Below are 26,974 nucleotides of genomic sequence, written 5' to 3'. Positions count from 1 at the left end.
AGTTGCACATAAGACAATACTATATTTAAATAATTGAAACAGATAGCCCAAACAACTCCTCAAATATGTGAACAGTTATTATTGCAATACTTTCAAAGACAGTTCAAATGAATTTGACAGATATTACAGTAATGGAATTGTTGTAATATATGCAAGAGAAAGCATATATCTAGTCCTTGATCCAGATAAATACAAGCAACCAAACCAAATCCAAAACAATTTTTTTAAAAAAAATTCAAAATGGATCCACACATAAATTAAAAATCTGAAATTACAAAATTTCTGGAGGAAAACATAAAAGAAAATATTTGTGAAATTGATTTAGGTGACTGTAATTAAGACACTATATCAGAATAAAAATATATAAAGGAATAAATAATAAATTAAATGGCATCAAAATAAACTCTCACTCCTCAAATAGCACTAACACATAAATGAAAATATACATTATTCATATTTTCCTCCCATCTTGTAGTTTCCATTTATGTTTATATTTTCATTTTATGTATTAGTGCCATTGATGCCACTGAATTTATCAAAATAATTATAATAACAAGGTCAGGTCAAAATTAATCAGCATATGATATATGATGCTTTACAAAGAATTCTGAAAAATGCAAATAAATCTGTATTGACAAAATATAGGTTGGAGAAAATTCCTTAGAATAAAGAAAAGACTAATTGTGGGACAGATGCATTATAAATATGGAGAAACTTTTGGCGCTGACGTTTGCATTCACTGTGAAAATTCTACTGATGCTATTCCTCTTGTAAACATTTCCCAAACATCCCTGAATTGTTCATTTAAATATGTGCACTTTATCTTATATGTGTATATGAACACATATGTAATTATTATTTGATAAACTGCAGAAAAACCTAAAATACAGTTATCTGACACCTTACATCGGCAATGTATTAGAGATATACAGTGAAATAATAAAATATAAGCTTTCTCTTAAAAAGTACTATCTAACACAGTATTTGGTACAGTAATAAGCACAATAAAAATTCATTGCCTAATGATTTTTTGGATCCATAAAGAAGGTGGTGGATTGAGAAATAAAACAAAGTAACAATAAACAAATATAGAACTCTTTAGTTCTTATTTCAACTTTACCAACATTCACATTGTTCATCCACAAAATAGACTGTGATGAATAAGAAATGTAAAATTCTAGAGTAACCACAAAACTAAGATAAAAGAAATCAAAATAAGTAAAGAAACACCAGTGATAAAGTATAAAATTGATTCTTAAAAATTTAAATATGCAGAAAAAGAGGACAGATGATCAAAGAGCATTTGTAATAAATACAGAACAAATAGAAAGTTGGGAGATTTTAGCTCAATAAAATCTTATATGAGAAATCCATTAATAACCTAACCTCATGCAAAACCTGAACTTTGACCCACATCCATAATAGATATAAAAATTACCCAAATTGGTCATAAGACTAAATGTAAAACCTTAATCTATAATTTTTTTCCAGAATAATACTTAGGAGAAATTCTGTGATCTTGGTTTAAATGAAAATTTATCAGAAATGATAGACACACACACATATACACTCACAAACACACAAACATACACATAACAAACTGGACTTTAACAAGTAAATAACTTCTGCTACCCCAAATCTAGTGTAAAGCAAATTAAAGAAAAACAAGTGAGGAACTGAGATGAAATATTTGAAAAATATATCCAATGAAAGACTTGTATACAAAATTTAAATAAGAGCTCCAGAGCTGCAGAGTCATTCTGGATCTTTGCCAGATTCTACCCAGTTGTTTGACTGATTTGCCCCACCTCTGACTTACCTCATTAGTATATGAGATTATACCTAAGACAAACTACTATCAAGGAATAAGTAGGACCCTCAGGTTTCATTGGTATGAGAAACCATCATGGACATCCCTAAATTCAACATGATACCTTGGTTGCCTACTATGACAACAATACTTCTTTTATATTTAGTTCTTTTTCCCCCCCATTGTTTATTGGTACATTTCAGCTATAAAATACAGTTACATTCATCATTGGGATCTTGTACCTTTACATGAGTATCTTGGGTTTTTTTTCCCCCATCCACTGCCCTCCCTTCACCCCCCTCCACCCTTCCCTATTTGCAAAGACTTTATTTCCATTTTTTTCCCTTTCTCTTATTTTTTCTTTTCCCTTTTTTCCTTTCCCCTACCCCTCTCAATTCCCCTGCTCCTTTAGAACTTTTCTTCCTATTACACAATATCAATTATACATTTTTAAAATTACAATATCAAGATCTAGCAGACATTACCACAGATTTTACAGAATTAAAAGGATATAGAAAGCATATTACAAAAATCTGTTTTGAAATAAATTTGATAACTTCTAAGAAGTACCTTGGAAGACAAATTAATGAAACTAACTCTGGAGGAAATATAAAATTTGAATAGCACCTATTAAAGATAGCATATTCCTAGTTTGAAAACCTACTTATATGACAACAGAAGGCTCATATACATTTTAACTGATAAATTATATCAAACATTTAAAGCAGAAAAAAGAAAGAACACTTCTCCCCTCATTTTAGGAGCTCAACATTGTGCTAATCCTAAAACTGGATAAAGATAATAGAAGAAAAACGTATGAACATAGATAGAAACTTGTTTAACAAAACAAACTATTAGAAGTCAGATCTGGCAGTATGTAGAAAGTGGTTTTGTTATAGGGATGACAGTGTTGGTTCAGCATTGGAAGATCCACCCCCAAAAGTCATCATTTTAACAGAGGAAAGGAAAAAGCCATATGATCCTGTTACTAGTTGGAGAAAAAGTATTGGACTAAATTCTACAGCTATTCATGGTAAAAACTATCAGGAGACTAGAAGTAGAACAGAACCTTCTCAACAAATTAAAGACATGTACTCCAGACTTCCAGTGAGAATGCCTTATATGAATGGAGAAGATACAATGCTTTCTCCTCAAGGTGGGGAACAAGGGCAGGTATGCTTACTCTTCATCTGTCCATTAAACTTTGAAACCTAATCCCCACCAAAATAGTCTGGCAATAAAATGACACAATTAGGATAGAATTGTCAAGGTAGAAGCAAAATCTTTATATGTAGATGAAATGATCATCTACAGAGAAATTACTAAGAAATCTCTAGGAGCCCCTAGAACTTGTATTTGAATTTAGCAAGATTAGAAAACACAAGGTATATATAAAAATTCAGGTCTATGTATACTTGCTATAAATGAAGAATTGGATATTGAAATTTAAAAGTTATGTAGGAGTACAAAGGACCTAGAAAAGTTAAAAAACAAAAACAGTGTTGGAAGACGTTTAGTACTTAATTGTAAGACTTCTTCTAAAGCTAGAGTAATCAAGGCAGTGTTGGTGTAAGGAAAGACCTATAGATCATTGGAATACAACAGAGAATCTAGAAATAGAACCACACATATATGGTCCACTGAGTTTTGAAAGATTATTTAATATTAGCGTTTTATAGAATATAAACTCCATTCAAGAGCTGAGGAAGAGATAGTGTTTTCAGCAAAGAGCACTAGAACACCTGGTATCCGTATATAAAAAATAGACCTCAACCTTTTTTTCCATACATGAAAATAACTTGAAGGAATCTATGAACCTAAATAAGAAAGCCTAAAAGTATAAAACTTTAAGAAGAAATTATAAGGGAAAATATTTACGAATTCAGGGTAGGCAAGAACTACCTAGGATACAGAAAACATGATGTATAAGAGAAAAAAATTGATAAATGAGATTCCATCAAAATTTAGAACTTTAAATGACATCATTAAAATGAAAAGTAGTCCTTAAACAGACAATATTTACAATGCATATAACCTATGACCAGAATATATAAAGAATTCTTAGAGCTCATTAGTACACAACCCAATTAAAAAGTAGACATAAGATGATAAATAGCCAGTATAGCACAAGAAATGGTGTGCAACTCTAGAATCAGAAAAATACTAATCAGTACAATAATAAGATTCAATTATACACTCATTACGGAGATGAACTTAAAAGTTTTAAAAGCCTTGTCATGACTTTTTCTTTTTGTTGGATTCTCCCCCTTTGTGTTTAATTTGTCACACCCAGTGGATTAATTCTGCTGGGTTTCCTGGGGTTGTGATCCTCATTGTCTTTTCCTAGGGTATTGTCTAAAATTTTTTGGAGTGCCCCTTTGGTATTCATGAAGTTCCTGAGGTGCTCTTTATCATGAAAGTATCTTATTTCTCCATCAATTTTGAAAGATAGTTTTGCAGGGTACATCAATCTGGGTTGGAGGCTGTTTTCCATTAGGGCTTGAAGTACATCACTCCAAGCTCTTCTTGCCTTGAGGGTTTGCATTGAGAAGTCTGCTGTGATTCTGATGGGCTTTCCTTTGTATGTGATTTGATTCTTTTCTCTCAGTGCTTGTAGAATTTTGTTCTTCTGTTGGATTTCTGGAATCCTAACTATTATATGCCTATGTGTAGACTTTTTTTGATCAAGCCTATTTGGAGTCCTATATGCCTCACTTATCTGTATGTCAAGTTCTTTTCCCCTCCTTGGGAAGTTTTCTGCCATCACTTCTGTGAAGAGACTTTTTTATGTCATCTGCACGCTCTCCTCTTTCTTCATTGACTCCAATCAGTCTTATGTTATTCTTCTTTGCATCGTCTAGCAGCTGCTGGATTGATTTCTCAGGTTCCTTTACAATTTTCAAGCAATTTTTCTTTTCCTGGTCACTAATTGCAATCTTTTCTTCTATATCTGAAATTCTATCCTCACGTTGGTTCATTTTGCTGTGCAGACTTTCGATGGAGTTTTTAATCTCCTGGAAATCTGTTTGTATCTGTTTTATGGATTCCATTTGTTTCCTATGTTGGGATTCCATCATGTTCCTCAGATCCTCTATTTTTTTATCTGTGTCCTCTCTAGATTTATTAATCATGTCTTGTACCATGAGCACAATCTTTGCTGTTACCTGAATAATTATTTCTGATTTCATTTTTCCCAGATCCTCTTTTGTTGCCAGTTCAGGGAGTCCAGGTGGTTGAGTATCAGATTGTTCCATCTCGTTTCCCTTTGGGGTAGCTGTAGGTGATCCAGAACTCTGTTTTTGAGGCTTGTTTATGTGTCTTCTCATTTCCAAGGCAGGGTTGGGGGGGTGTTTCTGGTGCCCGCGCGGCTCACCTTCTCCACCCTAGGAGCTTGGGATGGTGGTGGGGGAGCTTCCTTCTGGGTGCTGGGACCAGCTCAGCTTGTCTACCCTAGGAGCTTGGGATGACAGTGGGGGAGCTTCCTTCCAGGTGCTGGGACTGCCTCACCTTCTCTGCCCTAGGAGCTTGGGATGGCGGTGGGGGAGTTTCTCTATATTTAGTTCTTAAAAAGATCTGACTCTGAAACACAGAGCCCAATGGATCATGAATCTTTGGATGCTGCATTTGAAGCCTCATCTATTCAGGGGATGAAACCCTGACCTCCTTCCTGAAGAATAAGATCTATCCCACCTCCTGCATTCAGTCGATCTACGGTGCAGGCTCAAGGGGAGCCTGGTGAGAACAGAAGCTGAGTGATTAGCAGCTCTGCTCCAGGCAGGGCACTTTGTCCCTGCTCCACCTTAACTCATCAAGTCTTATCGTCCAACAGGAAGGAAAGGCAAGGCACTGTGTGAACTAACAGCAAGGAGTGCAGGACTCAGAGGAAAATAAAATAACCATCAGACAAAATGGAGCAAAGAAAGGAAACCATGAGTGCACAGTAGAAGAAATAATAGACATGGGGAAAAATTAGAAATGATTTATCAGATGTCCTTTCAGGCTGCACATCATGGATTTATACCCTGATTCAGTGTGATTTGTCTAGACTTTTCAGAATACAGAAAGCTATTGCTTAAAAGATCCCTAAATATGTCCAATTAGATAATCAATCACATTTTCAATTTTCTTTTCTTAGAAGAATAATTATAAGGCAAAAATCACAGGGTTGTTGGGGGAATAGCATATGATAATACTAGCTGGATGACTTTAGAACATCATTTAAACTATTCGAGCCTCAGTTTCCCCTTCTATAAAAATGGAATAGGATTGACCTTTTTTTAATTCATTAAGTTTATTGGTACATTGTATGTGTACAGTGTGATGACATTCATCACTGAGAATTTGTACCTGTACATGATATATCTTGGTTCTTATTTTTTACCATTCCTCCACCCTCCCTTCAACCCCTCCACCCCTCCCTATTTACAAGGGCTTTGTTTCCATTTATTTCCTTTTCTTGTATTTTTTTCCTTTCCCTCTTTCCTTTCCTCTACATCCCCAGTTCAGCTTCCCCTTCCCTTTTGGACCTTTTCTTCCCATTTCACATTATTGATAATACATTTTGGTCCTCATTTACATTTTCAGTTTCTCACACCAGAGAAACTATTCAGTATTTACATATATGTCCCAAAATGGTGCTGGAAAAATTAGGTTTCAATTTGCCAAAGATTTAAACTAGGCCTATATCTCTCACCATGCACTAAACTAAAATAGAAATGGATCAAAGATCTAAATATTAAAACAGAAACACTAAACCTGCTGGAAGACAAGTTAGGTAGAACTCTTGAAGACATTGGTGGAGTTTCCTATAAACAACACCTCAGTCACATGAGAACTAGCACAAAGAATCAACAACTGGGATCTCATCTTATTAAAAAGCTTCTGCGCAGCTAGAGAAACCACCAACAGAGTGAAGGACTGATCTTTGATCATTAATGAGACTGTTATGTGGAAATGCATGTGGAACTCAACACACTAGACATTTGTATAATGCCTATGTCCATAAGTAATAAATAAACATTAAGAGATTTAGGACTAAATGCAGAGAGTAAAATAGACAGAACATGAAATTTTTCTTCAGAAAAAATTAGACTTCCCTTGCAGACCTAATACCATCTTCTTGACCCTGAAACTTAGAACTTCTCCTGCCCAACCCATAAAATGATGACAGTGATATCTATATGTCAAGGTCGCCGTAAGGAAATAGAGTTTGTAGTACCATTCAGGAAACAGTCTGGCATGCAGACATGGGGAAAAGGGCAAAATTCAACATTCTCTTTTTTCCCAACACCTTTAAAAGTTTTCAGGTGATATTGCATCCATTCTTTCCCATCCCATTTTCCATTATCTATCTTCAAACATTTTTGCTTGATACATATACTAAGAAATAGTGTAGTTTAGCCATGAAAAAAACCCAACAGAGTCCACAAAGTTGTGTAATAATTACCAGTGACAGGGCAGAATTTTGAGGCTGAGTTTATCTCACTGTAAAATCCTTTTCAATTACAATCTCAACACTGTGCTCTTGTAGCAATAGAGAAAGTCAGTTTTGGTAACAAACACTCCTTAAATTTGACTTTGTATTAGAAGAATCACAACCTTATTGTTATAGAAACCCTACATGCAAAGATTGTAGCTAACCTCTAACCCTCTGGAAAAGGCAGATGTATGAAGATAACTTCATAATTAATGACAGAAAGATATAAATGCACCAGGAAGAAATGATAATAGTTATCCTTTTGTTTCATGCATTCTATAAACTCACTGAAGTGAGATTCTTTTAACTGCATCATTGCTGAACATTTATACTTTTATCTTGTACATTATTGCCCCAAATAACACAGTATAACATATTTTAACATAGCATTTGCATTGGATTGGGTATTCTAAGTAATCTAGAAGTGGTTTATAATATACAAAAAGATATACATAGATTATGTGGAATACTACACCATTTTGTACAAGGGACTTACATATCTGACTATTTTTGTAACCATTGTGTTTTTTGGAATGAATTCCCCATGGGAAACAAGGAACAACTGTAATTCTAGGGAAAATGTTGAAAGGTTGTACGGAAGGAAAGCCTCGGCAGCTGAGAATTCAGTACAAGCCTTCTGGTGGAGACAAAGATATGGCTCAAAAGCAAAGCCTCAAATGAACATTCACAAATGAATAAGGTCTCAACTATGCCCAGCAGAGTCACCTTTTAAGTTTTTTCATGATGCTTTAGCTCAGGTTGAACCTTTGGTGCTTAGCAACGGGAGCCTGCTCATCATTGTCACAAAGGGGAATCCAGACTTTCTTGTTCCCCTCTGAACACTTGCTTCTACAGTCTGTTCAGTTCTTCAGCCAAAGGCAGAAAGAGCCCAGCTCTGGTTCACAAAACAATCTGAACAATCTTCACACAGCCACTGTCACCATTTGTTAGCACCATTCCACACTATCTCGGCTAATTTCCAACTACAGTTCTAGCTAGTTAGTATTCTACTTTCCTCGGAGTCTGAATATCAAGCCCTTGAAAGTTTAGGGACAGGAAGAAATGACAGAAGAGCATAAATGATTTCCTTTCAAATAATACAATTGTTTTGAGTCATTTTACAGAAGAAACAGATGAAAAGATTAATGATTTTCTGTGATTTTTAATTAATTTGAGACTTACAGCTAACACCATAGAAAGACGAGTTCATATTTTCAAGCAATATGCATTTTGATCTCAGGTAGTATTCCTCCTGATTCAGTGCTTTCATTAGAAATTTGCCTGGGCCAACAATTTCCACTTAATGCAAAGACGCTGATGACTAAACAGATAAAGAGCATGCTGTTATTTCCTACATTTTATTATGTATCAGTACATGATTTGTTTTGTTTTGAGATTGAGAGAAAAGTGAAGGAGTGAACTTTAAATAAGGTTCACTTTTGAATTTTCAGTATCACGCAAAATGAAAAATCAAGTACAGGATAAAATGTAGTTGTGAGCAATGGATTAGTGAACTTAAGATCATCTCAAGGAGCTAATAGTATAGCATGGCACACTCTAAGGAAGAAGACCAAGCAACAGACATAAATCCTCTCAAGTTGCAGAGTAACATACTCAAAATTAGCACTGGGAATTATTGAACAAAACAGAGAAATAATGGATCAAAAAGGAGGCTCACCAGTGGAACTATTTAACAATGTGCAAGGCTTAAGATGGGAGTAGATTCTGTTCATTTAATTTTCAACTCACCAAGATATTTCTGGTACTTTTCCCTGAGCAACAAGACACTATATACAGAATAAGGAAAATTTACCTCCTGGCTTATGACTTCCACCAGGACTTAGGAAACTTTGAGCAAGTTTCTACCCATCCCTGGATCTCATTCACTTCACTATCAAGTGTCTCTCACACCTGTTACAGCTCTGAGATCAAGGGGGCTGAAAATCACCAGGGGGAAGATTTCTTTATACCTCCACCATGGTGAGAAATGAAGAAAATTGGACTATTTTACATTTCAAACCATGAAAAATCACTATTCTACATCATATTTCTTCAGGCCAAGCAAGATTACTGCAACCAAGGTGTGTATGGAGGGAGTGGGTCTCAAATTTCCTGAAAAACAATGCAGTAGGTACATGGTAAGAGCATTTGGGCACCATGAGAATATGCAGATATAAATGTAATTTTAAGAGGAAGGTTCCACACAGTTATATAGGCCTCAATTCAATGCAATATGCTCCATGCAGATGAGATGGGTGTGGAACATAAGCACGAATATAAGCAGGTTGTTCAGAGGAGAGGATAGCACTGTCCTCCAATAGTCTGCTCTGCTTTGTTTGTCCTAGAATGAGGGTTTTGGGTGCATCCAAAATTATATTCTCCATGTATTTGGACAGGGAATGAAAAAAACACTCACACAAACCTTTAGCCAACCTTATAAAAAGAGAAGGAAAGGAAAGACTCAAATCCATGCAATTAGAGATGAAAAGGGTGAAATCACAATGGACCCAGCAGAAATCCAGAGGATCACCCCAACCCATTTTGAGAACCTGTATTCTAATAAGATGGAAAACACAGAAGAAATGGACAGATTCCTACATACATATGAATTACTAAAGCTGAATCAAAAAGATATAAAGATTCTAACTAACCCAACATCAGTCAGTGAAATTAAAGATGCAATTAAAAACCTACCATAACAACCACCACCAACAAAAGACCAGGCCATGATGGATTCACTGCTGAATTTTACAAGAAATTCAAAGAAGACCTGATCCTGTACTTCTTAAACTCTAATGAAATTGAAAGGGAAGCAATAGAGCCAAACTCATTCCTGGAAGCAAGCACTACCCTGATGCTAAGGCCACAGAAGGATCTAACAAAAAAAGAGAACTATAGGCCAATTTCCCTAGTGAACATAGACACAAAAATCCTCAGTAAGGTACTGGCAAATAGAATGCAGCAAATCATCAAGAAAGTTATATACCATGACCAAGTAGGATTCATCCCAGGGATGTAGGGATGGTTCAACATACACAATTCAATAAATATAATACACTATATTAACTGAGCCAAGTACAAAAATCATGTGATCAACTCCATAGATGCCGAAAAAAGAGTTTCACAAAGTCCAAAACCCTTTTATTATAAAACCCCTACCAAATATTGGAAAACATGGTCTTTATCTAAATCTGATAAAATCTCTGTATGACAGACAAATAGCCAACATCATGCTAAATGGACAAAAACAGAAAGCTTTCACTATAAAATCAAGAACAAGACAAGGATGTTCACTGTCACCACTCTAGTTCAACACAGTTCTGGAAATGCTAGCCAGAGTAATTAGGCAAGAGATATAAATAAAAGGAATGTGGAGAGTAAAGGAAGAAGTTAAATTATCATTTTTTCCGACGACATGACACTCTACATAGAAGGCCCCAAAAACTCCACCAAAGACTTCTAGATTTAATAAACAAATTCAGTATTACAACTGGATACAAAGTCAATACTCAAAGTTAATAACATTTCTATACACAAATAATGAGAGAGAAATTAGGGAAACAACACCTTTCACAGTAGGATCCAAAAAAATCAAAATTCTTAGGAATCAATCTAATGAAGAAAATGAAAGACCACAGTATTCTGAAAAAGGAAATCAAAAAGGATATTAGAAAATGGAGAGACATCCCTTGTTCTTGGGTAGAAAGAACCAATATAGTGAAAATGGCCATACTTCCAAAGTTGTTATACAGATTTAATACAATCTTGATCAAGATACCAATAGCATATCTTACTGAATTAGAGAAAACAATCCTAAAATTGATTTAGAAGCAGAAGAGACCTAAAATAGCAAAATCAATTCTGGGCAAAAAAGGTAAAGGAGGAGGTATCATAATCTCTGACTTGAAATTATACTACAAAGCTACTGTGATTAAAAAAAAAAACAGCATAGCTAAAAGCAGACTCAAGGATCAATGGAACAGATTAGAAGATCCAGAAATGACTCCAAACACACTCAGACACCTTATCTTTGACAAAGAAGCTAAACACCTTCACTGGAAGAAAGCCTGTTTAATAAATGGTGCTGGAAAACCTGGCTTTCCACAGGACCATGAGTAAAACTAGACCCATGCCTCTCACCATGCACTAAACTAAAATCAAAATGGATTAAAAATCTAAATATTAAAACAAAAACACTAAATAAGCTGAAAGAAAGAATAGGTAGAACTCTTGAAGACATTTGTGTAGGCAAAGACTTTATGAACAAAACTCTGATTGCACAGGAAATATCACAAAGAATTAGCAACTGGGATCTCATCTTATTAAAAAGCATTTTCACAGCAAAAGAAATCACCAATAGAGTTAAGAGACAATCCACAGAAGGGGAAAATTTTTTGCCAGCTGTTCCTCAGACAAAGGACTAATATTTACAATATATAAAGAACTCAAAAAAGCAGACCCCCCAACTTTAAAGACCCAATCTAAAAATTGGCATCTGAAATGAACAAACATTTCTCAGATGAAGTAGAAACAGCAAATAAATACATGAATATATGTTCAACATCACTAGTCATTTGAGAGATGACAATTAAAATAACACTGAGACATCATCTCACTCCAAAAAGAATGGCTGTTGTCAAGAAATCAACCAATAACAAATGCTGACAGGGTTGTTGGGGAAAAAGAACCCTTCTCCACTGTTGGTGGGAGTGTATGCTGGTGCAGCCATTGTGGAAATCATTGTGGAGAAGCCTCAGAAAACTATATGTTCCCTCCTTCTTGGTATCTTCCCGAACTAATTCAAAGCACCCATACCATAACAGTATATGCACACCCATGTTTATAGCAGCACAGTTTGTAATAGCTAAATCTTGGAAATAGCTCAAATGTTCATCAACCAATGAATGGGTAAAGAACATGTAGTTTTTTTTTTTTTTTGTACAATGTAGTACTATTCTACCATAAAGAAGGATAAGCTTGAAACGTTTCTAGCTAAATGGTTGCACCTTGAGACCATACTCTTATGTGATATAAATCAGGCACACATGGTCAAGTATCACGTGGTTTCTCTGGTGTGAGAAACTGAAAGGGTAAATTAGGACCAAAATGTAAAATAGATATTGGGAAATGGGAAGAACATTTTCAAATGAGAAAAGGGAACAAGGCAGGAGAAAGGGGAAAAGGAAAAAGAAAAGAAGGAAAAAATGGAAAACAAAGCTTTTGTAAATAAGGAGGGGAAGAGGGAGGTGAGGGGAATGAGACAAAAAAAAGAAGAAGGAAGATAAATCATGTACAGGTACAAACTGCCTACGATGAATGTTATCTTTACATATATCTAAAATGTGCCAATAAGTGTTCTGCTTTTAAAACAAGAAGACACTCAATGCCCAAGAAAAATCTCTGCTATTTTGTACACACATTTTAATGAGAACTGTTATGGGGACATGAGCCTCATGACTTGCGTCTCTAACACCACATGCTTGTCAGGTAATAGGCATTTTAAAGGAGTTAGTTCCTTTATTCAGACTCAGAAAATGAATTCTTAGTTTTAACCCAGGACATATATTTTGCAACCTTGTGATTGAGTTTTGCTCTTTGTGTTTTTGTCTTAAATTTTTGCTAGTACACTTTGTTTTTAGTCATGTTAGACTTACATGTAAACTGAGTTGAAAATACATGCAGTCACCACACTACCACACAGTACCTTTCTTTCTTCATTCTAGGACAGTTTCCCATATTATTAACATCTCATCTTGACACAATTGCTAGAATTTATGAACCTATATTGATTCATATATATTGAGTAGAATCCATACGTACTTTGGATTTTACATACCAGTTATAGTTCTGTGGGTTCTAACAAACAGATAATGTCATGTATCTACTATCCCATTATAATACTAAATAATTCAATGATTCTCAAAGTCTCTATTTTCTAAATATTTCCCTCTTTTCCTCCCACAAAGTCCCTAAAATGTAGTGAGCATTTTATGGTTATGTCCTCTCCCTCATTCCTTGATTTTGGTCTAGAGCCTATTCCCAGAGTCCTTAGCTGTATGATGAAGGTTGAGAATCATTAGTTATTCTCCATAATATATATTCTGTGATAATTATCACTGCTATGTTTCTTTAAATACAAATAATGTCATGTAAACATGTATTATGTCTCTTTAAATGTCAGTAATCCCAGTAACAATGAGAAGCAAAAAGCAAAAAAAAATAGGAGAAAGAGAAAGAAGGAGGAAGAGGCAGTTGACATTCATTGTATAACTCTAATATTCTATGAGACAAACAAAGCATTTTATAAGACTTGCCAAGTTTGTTCTTTATTCATTTTGATGTTCCTCAGGACTCACCATTCATTTCTTCTAGGATGAATGTATTACAAGGTTTGGTAAGTTTTGATTGATACTAATTAAAGACATTGATGGGGTTCAGTGTTCTGTTTCTATCAATGTACATTATTGTACAATTATCAAGTGAGGGTAATGAGCATATCCCTCACGTTAAACGTTAAAAATTTTCTCTGATTTGGGAATATTCAAAATCTTCTCTTCTTGTTATTTTGAAATCTAAAATGTAACATTGTTAATAGCATTTGCCCTCTTGTGCAAGAGAAAGCCAGGACGTATTCTGGTAGAACTGCACCACTCTTCCCTCTCACAGAGCTCACCACAGCCTTGGGAAGCTGCTCATGAGATCTACTTTTTAGCTAGAAGACCTTTTCGCTTCTTTCAACTTTACCCTGAGATATTTTGAGACTTAAATAAAGTGAACATGAAGCATTAGCAAAGCTTTTTTTCTTCCATGGTTTATTCTGTCCTTCAAACTTTTAAGGAAACCTCTGTGACTTTGTAATAGATGGATCTCTGAATTAGGCTTAGTTTTACCAAAAAAAAAAAAAAAAAAAAAAGTCAGAGAAAGACACCAGGATGCATTTTCTGGAGAACTGAGAGGTGTCTGCAAAAATAATATTCACTGATCTGAAACAAGAAAACTAAATCTTTCCATCAGTTTTGACTATGTGTATGTCTTCTAGACAAAGATTTTTTTTTTTCATTTCAGTAGCAAAAATCATCAGCACTTACACAGAATTAGGTACAGACAATGACAGACATTGGAGAGGTTTCAAATCTCCTTGGGCAGATTCAAGCCCGTGATGCTTAGAGAGGAAAATGAAAACAGATTCCACATAGTGCAGAGAAGCTGGTGCTATTTGTCTTATTCTGGGAATTCAATGGAGACTTTAGTTCCTATGCTAAAGCCACTTGATACCTAACTATATGTGAGTTATGTCCAGCAATGAGGTGACACAAATAAAGGCAAACTGTAAAGAATCCCTGCATGATTGAATCATGCACTGCAATTCGACATTTCCTGGGTATAGGATAAGAATGCTATCTCGTGGCCGGGTAAGGTTTCCAGTTTCTTGACTTTGATCTTGGCTGAGGGGATTACTTTGATCTCTGTGATGTCATGGTGTGTATGAAGACAGCAGAAGCTTGAAACTTGCTTGTAAGTTTGGGCTTGATATCTTGAGCTCCAGGGATCAGTTATGAGAAGAATCTTCCCCAGACAGTAGAGACTCCATTCATCTGGGACCAACATGCATACAAATTAAATAGACATAATCCAAAGCTTGAATCCCCACACAAGGAAGCCTTGATTTCAAAATTGCAATTCACAGCTCAGAATAGGTGGAGAAGTCCAGAGTAGAGCTGCTAGGTCTTAATTGTAATGATACATTATATTTTTCCATCAACAATTTGTATTTCTTTGTCATTCAGGAAATGGTGAAGATGAGGCTCTTCAACCCTAATAAAGGCAGCATATGAAAATAAATTATTGTAAAACTACGCATTTAGTAAGATTATAGAAATAAATGAAAGGTATCAGAGTATCACAGAGAAATAAGGTATATCCTAAAAGAGAGAAGAACTAAGAAATAGGATAAACTAAGGCAGTATTTCACAAGAAACAAGTAGAAGTTGAATTTGATATAATTTGCAAATACACCAGCAAAGTGCACAGGGAAAGTCATCAATCAAAACAAAAATTAGTTCATATTTTAATGTATTACCTCTTTTCCCCATGACTATTTTGCATGGCTGTAATCAGGTTTTCATAGATGCAAGTCACTGTCTTTACTTCATAAGTTGTTTGAAGTTTTCCATCATATTTGGCTTTAATCTTTTCCAGTCTATCACTATAATAAAATAGTGACAATTGTTAGTAGTAATGTTTTGATTTATCTTTCAAAATATGTTTTAACAATTTTAAAAAGGGCAAATGACAAGAATTGATACTTCTCACATAATAGCATACATTACTAGTTACCAAAAAATTTCACATTAAAACCATAAGAAGGTATCACCTTCTCCCATTAGAATGGTTATTCTCAAAAAGATAAGGATAATATATGTTGGCAAGGATGTGGAGATAAAAGAACCCTGTAAACTTTTGGCAGGGATGTTAATTAGTACAGATATGGAAAACACTACAGAAATTCCTCAAAATAATAAAAATAGAACTGCCATATGATCCAGTAATCCCACTACTCAAATATATCCCAAAGAAAGGAAATCAACATGTCAAAGAGATATCTGCAAATCATGTTTATTCAGGCACTATTCACAACAACCAAGATACGAAATTAACCTGTGTCCATCAGTGAATGGGTAAAAGAAATATAAGGACAGACATGATGATGGTATGCCTAGTATCCCAGCCCTCTGTGAGGCTGAAGCAGGAGGAATATAAGTTTGAGCCCAGCCTGGGAAATTTGGCAAGGCATTGTTTCAAAATAAAAATTTTTTATAAAAGGCCAAGGATGTAGATGTATGAAGTCCCTGGGTTCAATCTCAAGCACTGTTAAAAAAAAAAGTGCATACATAGTGGAATACTACTTAGCCATAAAAAGGGACTCTGTCATTTATGACACATATAAACCGAGAAGATGTTATGTTAAATAATTCAGGGAGAGAAGGCCAAATACCATATAACCTCACTCACAGGTGGAACCTATAAAAGCTGATCTACTTGGAACAGGGAATGGAATGGAGTGATTGAGACAGGAAGGCAGTTAGGAAAAAGTTGGTCAAAAAACACAGAACTATATTTAGGAGGAATAAATTCAACAGATTTCTGTACAGCATGGTGACATAGTAAATGGTAACACTGCATTCTTGAAAATTCTGAGTGGATGGTAAATGTTCTCACCATAAAAATTGTAACTTAATGAAGTAATGGATATTTTAATTAGCTAGATTTCATCACTAAGTGATATGTGTATACTTCAAAACATCATGTACATAATAAATAAATACAACTGCATTATCCAGTAAAATAAATAATTAATTTGAAGAAAGTAAATATTAATATTTAAAGGCAATATTCAGGAACATTTGCTAAGAGAGTAAATTTTAGGTGTTAGAGTGGAACTTCAAGTTATGACCAGCCTGACATGAGCAACTTGGGTTATGACCAGAATTTTAGTTTTAACTTAGGACCAAAATCATGAGTTATGACCCAAATGCCAGTTGCTTATGCTTCCAGATGGTCTGGAAGATGGTTCCAGAGACAGATTTAACCCTTAAAGAGTTCAGGAAGGAACATTACAACAACCTTTCCTGTGTGGGATTTATTAATTGAAAAATCCTGGGCCAATGTCTCTCTAAGAATACTGAGACCTGCCTGGAAGACAGTGTGCCCTAAAATTATTCAGAAGAGAGACTTTGAAGAGAATTGACCGACTTGAGTTGCAACCAGCCCTTGGGAATGAATTGAGTTCGTAAGTCAAAGGTCCACTGTATTACCAAGAAAATATAACTATAGAAGTTTATGTTAATAATAAGTTATTAAGACAGGCTAATTCAGATTAATTAACATATTAATGTATGTTACATATTAGCATATTTCTGTAGGCTAATTTGGTTAATTTGCTTGATTATGACAATTATTTCCCTATGATTTGTCTATAAACTTTCACATTTTCACCTGAGATAAAGAAAAGTGAGCATTTTGTGGGGAAGAAAGAGAAAGCAATCAGAAATGGGGAGCCACATTCATTGAAACAGAAAATGACTTAGAATTTTTTTAGCACCTATTACGTGTTCAACCTTATGCTGTCTGTGCATCTTAGATATGAATTTCAACAACTTTCATGGCAGAAACTTTTCACAAATATGCAGACTTTTTTAAAGAGTGACACAGCTTGAGTCTGGTCAAATGAGTTTAAAAGCAGGCTTTTCTGACTTCCCACAACACATTTCCTTTGGACCAGACCATGCTGAGGCGTTGTAGTACCAAAATTCTCATCTCATTTGAAAATATTCTGTACTCATTCTTTTTATCAGTATTGAATTGGATAAAACATGTATGATTATATATACTATTTTCCTACCTTTTCTGAAAAGAATAAATTTTTTTCCCTCTGGGGTCCAAAAAGAAATGGAAAAACAACTCAATAATATCCCTTATAGACTTGGTAATGATTAAAAGCACCATGTCATTTCAGGTTTACTTCTCAAGAGAAACTAATAATTTGAGTCTGATAAAAAGCCAGAGCCTCTCCTCTCTCTCTCTCTCTTCTGTCTCCAGGTTTTTAAAATGAGATAATTCAGATGCCTCTGCATTTTAAAGAACAGAGTTCCTTGTTCAACATTGAAGCAAAGAACCTTTTAAAAGTTGCCTGTAATGGGGGTCATAGCCTGCATCCTTTCTATTACCCACAATTTGAATGTCAATGTGTTTTATGCCTATGGCTGCCTGGATAGGCTTTCAAGCACCTAGACTTCTGATTCTTTTCCTTTTTCTTTAGTTTTTTGGAATTCCCCACTAAAGCTAATCCCCAAGCTTAATGCATTTATGTGTGTAATAATAAGAAAGTGGAAATAACTTTAAAAGGAACTATGCCTTACCATTTCTTGCAAGATTAAGTCCAAAAGATTTAGCATGGAATACATAATTCTTAGAACATTGGATTCTTTTTGCTTTTCTGAGAACTTTTACCTACTTTTCACAAGATGCGTTGATGTCACTCTACTTCCGCTGGTCCTCTGCATGTGCTATACCTGGCTGACTCTTCTCTGGCTTGGGCTTCAACATTTTTTGGTTCTCATAAATACTTTAAACTATTAGGAAGGCTGAGGATTAAACATTTGTCCAGGTCACTGTATACGCGGTGGAATTATAAACAGTTCAGAATGGTAAGTGACGCAGGAAGTAGTCTCTGGATACAGATTTAGGGCTTTCCACCATTCCCCAGGTGTCAGGGTGTGGGGAGGTAGGCAGTGGAGAACCTGGGGGTCTGGGGGTGTGCCGCCCTCTCAGTGTCCCTGGAAGGTGAAAGCATTCAGCATTGACCTCCACAGGCAGGGATCCCCACTTCCACAGACCTCCTCCCAGGCCAGGAGAAGTTACAGTCCTTCTGCATTATTTTAGTAGCACTTGGACAGTTCCACAAATAAACAGGCCAATATCGGAAAAGTCAATTAGAAGAAGAAAGACTTGGCATTTTTATCAGTTTATCAGAACTATGTTTAATTCAAATAATAGTTTGTACTGCATACAATGAATAGGAATACAGTCTTCCTGTGTGTACGAATGGAGTAAATCCTCAAAAATTATTACATGACTATATCATTCTAACAAAAAAGTCACAATATATTTTTGAATGTTGTCATATATTTTTATTTGACTTCACAATGCAAAATGTGGACAGAACCACAGAGATCTAGGTACCGTCTTCACCAGTATCACCCTCACAATTTCCTTGGGAGACAACCGAAATCAGAGAAAAATCTTGTTCTGTCAAATGATAATAGAGGTGGTGAATTATACAGAAGAGCTGGTAAATTATACAGGACATGAATCTATCTCCTGAGCCTCTCCTATCTATAGTATATTAGGGTCTATTTACTATATACAAGGGTAGATGTGTGAAAATGAAAATGTATATCTTCTGTGTCACCTACAGTTCGCCAATCTTGAGGTCAAGGGCATGGTCTATCAGGCAGCCAGGTCTGTCTGTGACTTCACACAGCAACTCCAAGAAAGGGGGCTTTCCCTAAACCACCTCAGATTTGGTAATTCAGTGTCAACTCTCACTAAATTCGCCAAAGTTTATGATACTCATAGTTATAACTATTGAAAGAAGCTGATATCGATCAGAATCAGAAATAGAAGGTAAACAGGAGATGGATCTGGAAGGGGTCTGAGCAAAGGTCTGTTTGCACTCTCCTTGTGCAGTCATAGGGACCACTGTCTCTCCACTCACAGCCCTTGACGTTACCCATGGAGCAATTCTGGTTAGAGAACAGCACCCTGGCTTCAGTGTCCAGAGTTTCACTCAGGCTCCATGATGCAGGCTTGATGAAGTGAAGTATTGCAGTACTGCCATGGGGTTGAATTCAATCACAAGGACCCCCATTCTTGGAGGTTAGGTTTATACCATATGGCCCAAAGGCCACACTCTCCTCTTGTAAGGTCAGCCTTCCAATGCTAAGATTATCAGCTGTGGTCCTGGGAGCCCACCATGAGTCTCTGCATTAGCACAAATTATGAGATGTGGCTGAAGTCCTCACCAAGGACACCAAGGACAATTCATGTGACTTACAGATGAGATTCCAAGAGTTTTGAGGCCTTTCCAGGAGTTGGAACAAAGGCTGGACCTCAGTGTGGAAATTCATAAAGATGAGACATAGGATATTCTCACATCTATAATATTCATGCACCATCCATGTATGTGATCTTGAGTATAATTTACAGAAGTTATAGATTCAGTCTATGTGTACTTGTGAAAACATTCTATCACTGAAGTTTTCTGTAGATATAGCAGGATTTCTTAATGGAAATAATGATGAGTAACGACTGTATTCCATGCCTCGTGTCTCCTTGTAGAAAGTCCTCCACTGGAGTGACTTCCCAGGACTCCTGTACTCCCACATGAGAAGGATGAGTGTTGATTGGTGAATCTATCTGACTGAAGGAAAGGGACATGATTGGCTCAGATCCTGATGACCTCACTCTGGGCTGCTGGCATAACCCTTGGAAGTCTGAGATCTCAGCTCTTCTGTACACTGGGTGTCACAGGTAAAACCACTGTTCATTCTGTCCTGCCTGTAGAAATCAAAACTTGATTGTCACATGGTGAGAGACTTGCCCAATCCACAATTTATTCTGGATTTCCCCCCAAAGATATTTTATTAATAGTTTCATGAAAATAAGGGAGTATATATTTGATAGAATTCAAGTGCTTTTTTTAATCTTGTCATAATCTTACTTACTAATGACAGAGGAAAAATGAAGTGCCCATTTAACATATGAATCAATCAAAAGATACGTGTGGGGCTGGGAATTTAGCTCAGTGGTTCTGCTGCCTGCTTCACAAGCCCAAGGACCCGAGTTTGATCCCTGGTACCGAAACAAAACAAAACAAAACAAAAGATGCATGTTATCCGAAGTCTCTTCTGCAGCATTACATAGATGTAACTATGACCTCCCTTCAAAGTATACCATGGCCGGGTGTGGTAACTCATGCCTGTAATCCCAGCACTTTGGATGGCAGAGGCAGGAGGATCACCGCGAGTTTAAGGCCAGCCTATGCTACATAGTGAGTTCAGGGCCAACCTGAACCACAAAGCATGAGATCCTGTCTCAAAAACAAAAACAAAAACCCCCAAAGTATACCATGCATGCTGGGGATGCAACTTGCCTTGAAAATTGACCAAGAAATTTGCCTTGAAATTGCCAAGAAAATTGACCCTGCAGGAGTATTCAAACAAATGTGACCAGAGATAACCAACTTCTTCCAGTCTTTGAATGGTAGTAAAAGGGACAGTAGGCATTTATGTCCTTACAAGTTACTTGTACTGACTCCTAGTGAATGGTAAATGCACAAATACAATCAGGTCAGTGGTTGGGTAGTTCAGTGGAGAGTGCTGGAAAATGTAAGATAGATGTAATATTCGTGAAAAGTGAAGGTAAGGAGTCCTACCACAGACAAAGAGAAAATGACATTGCTCTCTTTACAGAAGTAAATTGCAATTATCCATGTTGTTCTATTACTGTGTTTTATGATGAATTCTATAACATTAATGATATTTTAAAATGTACACTTCATGAAAACAATAAAAACGGAACAAAAGTCCATCTTTAGAAGAGCTGATGACGACTGGGATTGAGGTTCCTACCTTGCAGCTCTCTCTTGACCTTCAGGACTTTGGTGTGGGATGCTGGGTCTGAGAGTCTATAAACTGTATGACTCCTTTGTCTACCAGCCTGCAGAACATGAACAAGAACAAGAGAGGGAAAAGAAAATGCTCCTTTCTTCTTCTCACTGTTTCTGTCCAGAACCCATTTCACCCTGCACTCCCAGGCAGTCTAGTATCAGCTGCCACTCATCTTCAAAAGCCAGAGTTCATCCTCTAAGAAATACTTCAACAAGTTACATAGTGACTTCTGGGTGCACAGCTTCCTCATTTCTGTGCAACCCTTCCTTAGGACCCTCAGTTCTACTGACCCAACCTGCCCCCTCTTTTCCTCTGGACTTCAAAGATGACAGCTGTTTCTTCACATCATGGTCTGTCTTCCATCAGAATTCCCCTCTTGCATTTTCATCTAAAATCTGACTATCCAGCCAGGCATAGTGGCACACACCTGTAATCTCAGGACTCCGGTAGTCTGAGGCAGGAGAATTGCAAGTTTGAGCACATTTTGGGCAATTTAACAACTCACCAAGAATCTGTCTCAAAATATGGACAGATAGATAGAGAGATAGATAGGCTAGGAGTGTACAGCAGTGCAAAGAGGCTGGGTTCAATCCCCAGTATCAAACAAACAAACAAACAATCCACACTGCCCAATTGCACAAGTGGATTTTCTTTGTTAAAATAATTTGGTGTTTCCCATGCTCTGATTGGAGCCTGAATGATGGGGTAATTTTCACAAAGCACCTAGCTCATTTAACAACTGGAATGGTAACCGAAACAATACAAATGTACTACCAAAGAGTGACAACAACCAGTAATGTAAGGAAGAGGAAGGAGGCTGTTACATGCATTTACAAAAAGGACATTTACATCATTTCAAATTAATTTTCAATTCCACATTTTTCTCCATATATGAAATGGTAGCACATAGCTATTTATGTTTTGGTTCCATTAGCAAGAAAACTTCACAAACACTTAAATCATATTTTATATCATATCATCAATGATGAATATACATAATCAATTTAATTCCAGTAGATTCAGCTTTTATACATTCACAAAATCAAAATATTTGCCAATTAATTTAAATAAATTGAAAAGTGATGCACTATTGTGACTGCTATAATAAATCTAGTTAAAAATCCAACATTAAATGTATTTCTGTTTGCTTTGAATAATTTGAGTATACATTAGGAAACAGAAGGGGTCATAGATAAAGCAATATTCTCTTCTCACTAAATTAAAACTCCTGTGAGTAAATATATACTTGGATTTGTTTGTAGTGCATATAAAATTTGTAATTTTGTTCAAGCAAGGTGTGTTAGGATACCAGTTAAAACATACGTAGTAATGATAAAAATTACTCACAAGGACTGTCATGGTGAAAGGGAGCGCTTAAACTGGCTGTATGGAGAGACTCTTGGAATGGTGGCTGGAGTATGAGCGGGCTGTCCTCTTCTGGATTCATCCGCTGATGTTCACAGCTGAGCGTGGTGGTAGGAGGTGGGGTCCAGTTGGAGGAGGTGTGTCACCCGGGTAAGCCTTCGAGGAATTATCTCTAGTGGCTGCTCCTCCTCTCTGCTCTACTCCTGGCTGTCAAGCAATTTTTCTCCACCAAGAACTTCTGCCTTGATGTTTCTGCTTTGAAGCCAGCCAACCATGGACTGAACTATACGAAAGCTTGAATTAAAATAAATCCTTCCTCCTTAAATTTGTGTATGTCCTTCGAGACATTAAATAATAACAGATGCTGGAGAGGTTTTGGGGAAAATAAGAATCCTTCTGGATGATTGTTGGGAATATAAACTAGTACAATCAATATGGAAATCAGTGTGGAGATTACTCAAAAAGCTAAAACTAGAAATTCCATTTGATCCAGCTATTCCAATTCTAGGTATCTTCCTGAAAGAATTAAAGGCATTGATCATATCACATAGATTCATACATACTCATGTCTACACCAGCACAATTCATAATAGCTCAATCTTGGAAGAGGCCTATATATCTATCAACAGATGAATAGATAACGATAATACAGTATTTTCATATAATGAAGTACTACTTCCCCACAAAGAAAAAATCAAGTCATTTGTAGGAAAATGAATGTGCCTTGAGATCATAATGTTAAGTGAAATGAATCAAGTACATAAACTTAAATATCACATTGTTCCTCTTACATGAGAAACCCAGAGTGAAAATAAAGAGAAAAATTAAAGTTAGATACAGGAAGTAGGGAGATAGATTGCTCTCAAAGGGGAAGGGAATCAAGAACACAGAGGGGGGGAAGATAAGCAATTTAAAAACAAAGGAATTGAATGTGTTTTGTATGTGTACCATCTCCACACTATGAATGCAAACATTACATACTACACATATGTGTAATAAAAAAAGGAAAAGGATCAAGTGATGGGTGAAGATGTGAGGGAGGGAAGGGAAAATGAGATGAAAAAAAGAATTAAGGGGTGTTATGTTCATGTATCAACTTCCCTCATGAAAGGTAAACATTATATACTGCGCTCATGTACAAATAAACTTAATTAATAAAAAAATTTAAAATTGTGTATATCCAGTATTAGGTCCCACTGAAAAAGAGCTGCCCAACACACACACACACACACACACACACACACACACACACACACACACACCCCTCCTATGTATATACAAGATTATAATCTGAACAATAAATCATGACAAAGAAATGTCAAGGGGTGCCCATCCACTACTTTTCTGTGTGAAAGAATGTATTTTTCCCCATTACCTCCAAAATCAATTAAATTTTAGGAAAGCTTATACCTTTGAAGAATTACTTTTTAAATTCATTTAAGTGTTCTATGATTGTTAACATTTTTCTAAACACATCTTGGTAAGTCCGGTTACATTTTTTTCCATATCAGTTAGAAATCTTGAAAGATTAAATTAATTTAATATAGGCACACACAAGACTTTAAACTCTGAAGCATTTAGCAAATTGCAAAGCTGAGAACAAAGCTTACAAACTTGAAGATACTGAGACTTTTCATTAAAAAAGCAGGGGTAGAATTGAACAAATTAAATGACAAAAGCTTGTTGATAAAAAGAAGAGAACTCAAGCAGTGTACAAGATTTAATTATTTTGAATTGCTATCCCTAAGATTTGGAATATTTCAAGTTGGAGAGGTGACATTAGGATGAACACTTGTTTTTAATTGAATAAGTATGTTCTATATAATAGTGATATGAAATTAAGAAGCCTTGCATTTTGCAGTATTTAAATTTAATTATGGATTATAAAAATAAGGTACAACAGGTAGGCTGAGCAAGGCCCAGATGAGCTAAGCACCCCTAAAGGGGGCAGTGAAGGACCTCAAGCAGAGAAAATATTTGCAAACCATATGTCTGATAAAGAATTCATACCCAGAATATGTATATAGCTCAACAACAGAAAAACAAATCATCTGATTAAAAGATGAGCAAAAGGCCCAGGGATTTAGCTCAGTGGTTCCACCACCTTCCCTGCAAGTGCAAGGACCCGAGTGTGATTCCCGGTACCAAAAGATGAGCAAAAAATTTTTAATATACATTTCCCAAAGAAGATACACAGACACTTAACAAGAATCTGGAAAAATACTCAATATCACTAACCATTATGGAAATTCAAATCAAAACCTAAATGAGATATCACCTCAAATCTATTAGTGTGGCCACTATAAAAAACAAAGATCAAATATATGGAGAATTTGGGAGTTCTTTTGCACAACTGATGGATAGGTAAAATTGTTCACCAGTCTGCAAAAAAGCGTGAAACATCTTCAAAAAATTAAAAAGTGAATTAGCATGTACTTTAACAATCCTATTTCTGGCTATTTATAAAAAAGTACAAATCATAGTGTCTCAGAGGTACACAGCCAAATTTTTTGAGAATTATTCATAATAGCTAAAATGAGGAAGCTACTTAAGTATCTGAGGATAGATAAATGAATAAAAATTTATGTATATATGTATATATCTAATTATAAATATATATATATATATACACATACACAATAGAATATTTTTCAACTATAAAAAGGAAGCATAACATCATCTAGTCCAGTAGGGATGAACTTAAGACATTACGTTAAGTGAAATAATCCAGCCATATAAAGTCATGATTCCACTTACATGATGAGCTAAGTAGGGGAAAAAAAGGATTTTTTTCAAGGGACATAACTATTGACCAACAGATTTATTTATATAGTTACCACTGTGCTACCATGCACTTAAAAATGGTTAAGATGGCAGATTTTTATAATTTTACCACAATTACAACAAAACAGAAATTGCTTTGTGGAATATTACTGCTGGTTTCTTCAAGGAATATTTGCTGAGCCATGAAACACTCATTAATGCCTAAGAGAAAGGAATGGAAATAGACAGGGAGACCACACCCTTGGCTTTAAGGCCAAGTAACAGGCAATATTCTGGAAAAGCCTCCAAAAAGCCTTTGATGAGCTTTGTGATCTTTCTAAAAATTACCTGTGTGTGCATGACTTTAATCTGCCACATTATTTATTTTCTCATATCACAAAGTTGAGAACTATTGAGACACATATTAATTAATATTAATGTCAATAAGAACAGCTAATAGCTAGTTAAGTACCACATTCCTGGGCGTAGGGAGGAAGTAGATGACAGACAAAGCCTACCACATCCTAAGAGTAACAAATCTATAAGGACAAATATTTCCTGATTGTCAAACTAAATTGTGCTACGTAACAGCAGAGAAAGGCAATTTTTAAAACCATGACGGTTATGAAACTTTTATAATGGCAACAACTATGTGTTAAGTATTTCTTAAGAATTGAAAACAGCCTAAGCATTATTTGGGAAAAGTTACTTATTCCAAAATTACCCTTAACTGGTTCACTTTATTATAAAATATTATAGTAAAAATGTCAAACAAATACACACAACCTTTTGGAAAGTCATAAAGAAGCCTGAAATAAATGTGAATTTTTTGTATTGTGTAAATAGGAATTAAGCCTCAAGAGGATTATCAGTATGAAGCTGAAAAGCTAGACTAGAAGCTAGTGTTCTTAATCTTGTTACACAGAATACTTTCTCGGCTATGTTGCACTTTTGTGAGGTGGTTAATGTAAGCACTTGATCTAAAACAATTCCTGCCTCTTTGGGAGCCTTGAATCAAGCATGTGGTAAAACCCTCATGAAAGGAATATTGGAGACTTTCTCCTTAAAATGCCAATAAGAGGGATCAGTTTCTTAGAATTTTTTGCAGAAATCAATGCATAGGTTGGACACTGGAATTGCAATCCATTATGACCACGATTATCCCCTTCAGAAAGGATTTTTCACCACTCGCTCCTAGTAGAAATGAAGGCTACAAAAATTTTCATAGTATACAATAATATCTTCAATATCAATTTTTGGCTTCAAGCGTAGTCGTTTCATCTTGTCACCTATGGAGCAGGGAATCTATTCACCCAAATGTGTGAACCA

Source organism: Heterocephalus glaber, unplaced genomic scaffold (assembly GCF_053883595.1).
Source record: "Heterocephalus glaber isolate CG9 unplaced genomic scaffold, H.glaber_assembly_v1.0 deba00001724, whole genome shotgun sequence".
In the NCBI taxonomy this organism is placed as follows: Eukaryota; Metazoa; Chordata; class Mammalia; order Rodentia; family Bathyergidae; genus Heterocephalus; species Heterocephalus glaber.
This window is presented reverse-complemented; position numbering follows the sequence as displayed.